Source organism: Penaeus japonicus, unplaced genomic scaffold, assembly GCF_977035675.1.
Source record: "Penaeus japonicus unplaced genomic scaffold, GWHDUDI00000001_assembly GWHDUDI00000016, whole genome shotgun sequence".
Taxonomy (NCBI): Eukaryota; Metazoa; Arthropoda; class Malacostraca; order Decapoda; family Penaeidae; genus Penaeus; species Penaeus japonicus.
Genome location: NW_028234418.1, coordinates 5,890,726 through 5,895,725, shown reverse-complemented (window position 1 = coordinate 5,895,725; position 5,000 = coordinate 5,890,726). Strand labels below are relative to the sequence as shown.

Below are 5,000 nucleotides of genomic sequence, written 5' to 3'. Positions count from 1 at the left end.
TGTGTGTGTGTGTGTGTGTGTGTGTGTGTGTGTGTGTGTGTGTGTGTATGTGAACTGATACCAATTTGACAAACACACCTTCAAACAAAACATTTTTAGCAAGAAAATTATACTAAAAAATCCTAACTGACAGGTAATCATTAAGACAAATCGAAGAATTCCCCCATGCTCCAAATATGAATAAATACGGATAGAAATATCAATTGCGCTAAATGATATCCGAATGATACTTTAAACCACACTCATCGATGAGTCACCACGCTTAAAATCTGGATCCCAGACAGTGAGTGGCCTCTGAACATCGACTGAGCTCATGAGTGACATCCTGACACACTGACACTTTAGTTATATTTGGTCTCCGAAATGCCCGTTGCTCTTGTTTACTGAAGAGGATAGCTTTGGTCATGATAGCGATAGTAATAAGGGTGAGGATGGTAGCTGTGGTAGTAGTAGTAAGTAGTACTGATTGATAACAAATTGCATGATAATTACGTGGTAGCAACAATGATGATAGAGATGATTCTCATGATCAAGGTGAAGTTTACGGTGATGATAATTGTCATAATGATAGTTATAGATAAAGAAATCTTTGATAATGACGACTATAATGATTGGTATGATCCAAACAATGTGATGTAATTAAATGTAACGATATTAATCATCGTAATGAAAATGTTAATTAGTGATGAATGACTGGATGATAATTTAATGCTTCCACTGCCATCATCTTCATTTTAATCATGGACTCATATCATTAATTTTTATAATGATAGCATCATGCCATAAATATCATTTACATTTTCTTTATTTTTTATAAATACATTAATAATCATTATTACTGCTGATACTGTTACTTATGTTATGAGATTATCATTATCATTGTTATCATCATTATGTTTATTATTGTTATCATTGTTAATATAACCGTCAACGCCCCGAGTATTTTTGGTATTTATAATTTCCCATCTTCTGATATAGGAAATTAATCTCCTCAGCGATTAAATAAATTCCTGTGTTTTGTATCAGGGACGAATTACAAAGGGACATAATCATAATCCTTTTTCCTCAATATCAATTCGTAAAATACTCTTCTTGTCCCATTTATCTGCAGCCTTTTATATTCAAGGAAGCAAATAAATCACATAACTATAAACGAACAGAAATTTTAGTCAGACTCAACTATTATAATCATAAAAAAATGCAAATGTATCGCATGGATATTATGTCTTCAAAAGAAAAACTACTTCGGATATCAGGTCAAATGTCAGCTATAACTGTGTTAAGGGTCAGTGACGTTGGGTTACATGAATCAGCTTCCGAGCTGTCAGTAAGTCTGCAGCTCAGCCAACTTGCGCTCTTGGCATGTGATTATATGCAGTCTGTTAGCAGCTGTGATGTTGCAAGCACACACACACACAGACGTGTTATATATATATATATATATATATATATATATATATATATATATATATATAGAGAGAGAGAGAGAGAGAGAGAGAGAGAGAGAGAGAGAGAGAGAGAGAGAGAGAGAGAGATACATATATATATAATTATATCTACATATATAGATATAGATATAGATAGATAGATAGAAATGTGTGTGCAGGTATGTATGTATATGTATATATATGTATATATATATATATATATATATATATATATATATATATATATATATATATATATATATAAATTCACAAGCACGCACACACACACACACACACACACACACACACACACACACACACACACACACACACACACACACACACACACACACACACATATATATATATATATATACATTTACAAACACACAATCTACAAGCAGACACGTACGCCCACACAATGACTCCTTGTTCATAGAATGCGGTTGATGTTTGTTTTTTTCTTTTTTTTAGGGTTCTACAGATCACCTGATATCCCTCCATTAATCCCGTGTAGATTTATAATTACATCGTTTATACTATCTCTCCCATTGTCTCATATAGTACTTATTGACCTGTTATTTTGAATGGAATAGAAGCATCTTCTTACCCCCAATTCTGTACTGAGTAAGTAGATCAAAATGAATTACTAACACAATAAAAATAACTCATCCAGCCTTGGTATTGACAACAATGATATATGGATTAATAAGATGAATGGACAATTGGACATGTCTATTAAGAAGAAGGCATATATATAGACTAATATTATTCCTCCCCGGCGGGGAATCGAACCCCGGTCTCCCGCGTGACAGGCGGGGATACTCACCACTATACTACCGAGGAATTGTTATTTGACACAGTACTAATTTGGTAAAAAATTTAGAACATGTCTGCATCATAAAACCTATCGATATTTTTTACTGATTTCCTGTAATGTCAACTATTTAAATATAACAATATTAGTCGGCAGAATCAATGAATAACAAACACCCTTTTACACACTTTTTTTTGGCACCGAGTGAGCGGGAAGAAATGGTAACTATTCGAAAAATTACAAAATACAACCATCATTATTAACAAATTTAACTTCTTAGTTAATCCTGTTTTTTTTCACATAGGCAATTCTTTGGATCTCATTGACAATTGAGAGAGACGCTGTGAGAATAAAATATATATGCCAAGGACTACTGGTTGTACATATATAACTTATAGACTTGATTTACATAAACCTTTTTTAATCATAGACGTCTTTGACCAACAAGATTTCAGAGAAGAAGAAAGACAAAAACAAAAGAATATGGTAAATAAACTGACAGAAAACACAAAAAATGGTTACATACCTAGAAGACATGACAAATATAAACAAATATTCAGTTAAATCTCTAACAGGAACAAAACAAGAAATAAAAGTCATTGATATGATAAAATATTAAGTAGCTTTTTATATCATAAAAATATAATAGTAAAAACAGATATTATAGAATACTCAAATAATACTGCGGAATTAAATGTTATATACAGACCAGCTGGCATAACAGAACCTTTCTTCAGTATAGCTTTAGCCCTTAAAAGACAACACGACCGAGATTTATTTTTCAACACAGCTCATTGTCAAAGTATAATGTATTACCTCAGAATATATATATATATATATATATATATATATATATATATATATATATATATGTGTGTGTGTGTGTGTGTGTGTGTGTGTGTGTGTGTGTGTGTGTGTGTGTGTGTGAAGCCAAACTACTAGCACGATTTTTAAATACAACTACTCTATACTTCTATCCTATTCTCTCATGAATTATCCGTGGGAATAAGTGCATCCCCGAGATAGGGAGAGAGAACAGGGGGAGAAGGGATGCCTTGCCTTATTGCTAACACTCGTCTGATGTATCATTCGACTTTTTACAAATTTATATTTTAGATTTGTGAGAAATTTCACAGCAAGAAATACCTTTTTTATGCGCAAAAGACGGCATCGCATCTACCACCATTTAACTTCAAACAAATAAATCAAAAATGAATTCAACAAATGAATGACATGCCTGCTTGCATTTCAATATCCCCAAAGAAGGGTGTGAGTGAAAAAACTCTTTGATACACACTCATTTTGACTACTTTCTACTACTACTTTCTACTACAAAAGACTTAAGGAACGTCTCTAAATGGCAAAGCATTAGATTTACTGTTTCATCGGATTTGTTAGATCTGATTATTGCCAACAAGGTCCATTTCCTTTATCTCTGTTTTCGAATTTGTTTGGCTCTATCACTAGGCTGGTTATTATCTCATCTGTCTTAATTCTTCACTATTGTTCGTCGTGTATTTCTCTTGACATTTCTAGTAAAACAAGTCTCTATTTTATCTAATGTTATGATATGAAGTTAATACAATTATTCCAAAAAGTGCCCTGTAATTCGTTGGAATTTCTATAGCAATTTTCTGTTATTTTACCGTGGATGATTAGGCGATGACCTTGAATCCTGTGTCATGTATATTAGGGGAGTATAGAACCAATCTTATATGGAAGAACAGTATTCAGATTTTACAGATACAGTACAGCTTTGGAGATACAATTCTTTAGGCAATAACTAAACAGGGTTGCAGGAGTCCGTATCTCGAGACAGATTCTTAAATGTAATGGGAATTCTAGTGTAGTAGGTATATGTGCTGACAAGTACAGCGAATTAATGCAAGTAACATATCAAATGAAATGTCACTGAGACGACAGAAGAGATGAGGGGAGAGTGACGTTTGCAGATATATGCAACTATTAATAATTTGGGATAGCCGGTGAAACATGTTTTCGACAGGGCTTCCAGTACACCAGGTGTATAGGTCAGCTTGTCTCGGAATAAAACTTGTCAGGCCATTTTTTTTTTTTTTTTTTTTAACATAAATACCATCTCTTTCATGTAAGACATTAATCTTTATTGGTAGTTGCTTTTACTCGTTGTAGATACATACGTACATACATATATATATATATATATATTATATATATATGTGTGTGTGTGTGTGTGTGTGTGCCCTTTGCAGACGACGCCTAATCTATATATGATGCGAAATAAATTTGAACAGGAATATATCGCTTTTAGAATTAATTCGTATCTCTCCTTGGGATAAAAAAAAAATAAACATACACCGTAATAGGATCTTTCTTGTATAATAAACTTATTATTCACCCCAATTCCATCTGCCGATTCCTCGGTAGTATAGTGGTGAGTATCCCCGCCTGTCACGCGGGAGACCGGGGTTCGATTCCCCGCCGGGGAGGCTTTTGTTCAGAACGAACTTCATCTGCAGTCCAAAGGAGAAAACAAAAATACGAAGAGGCGTAAAGTAGTCTTCTTGTTAGTAAATGTGACCTGACACCTTAGGTTAGATAATATGTAAATTGATAAATAAAACAATGACAACAAACCCAGGAAAGAGAAAAGATGAAAATGAATTCATATCAGTTGGAAAATTTTCCGAAGAGTAGGAATAAATTAACTGCATTAGTGCACTAACTTGATTGTTGCAATTGAGCTTAGTGCAAAATTGGCGCCATTGACACTTTTA

General features: G+C 33.4%; 1 non-coding gene across 1 annotated transcript; it reads left to right on the top strand.

Moving 5' to 3' along the window:
- The first annotated feature begins 4,640 nt into the window (after positions 1-4,640).
- Positions 4,641-4,712, top strand: TRNAD-GUC (transfer RNA aspartic acid (anticodon GUC)). Its single transcript has one exon. It is a non-coding gene; the product is annotated as a tRNA-Asp (tRNA).
- Positions 4,713-5,000: the final 288 nt, after the last annotated feature.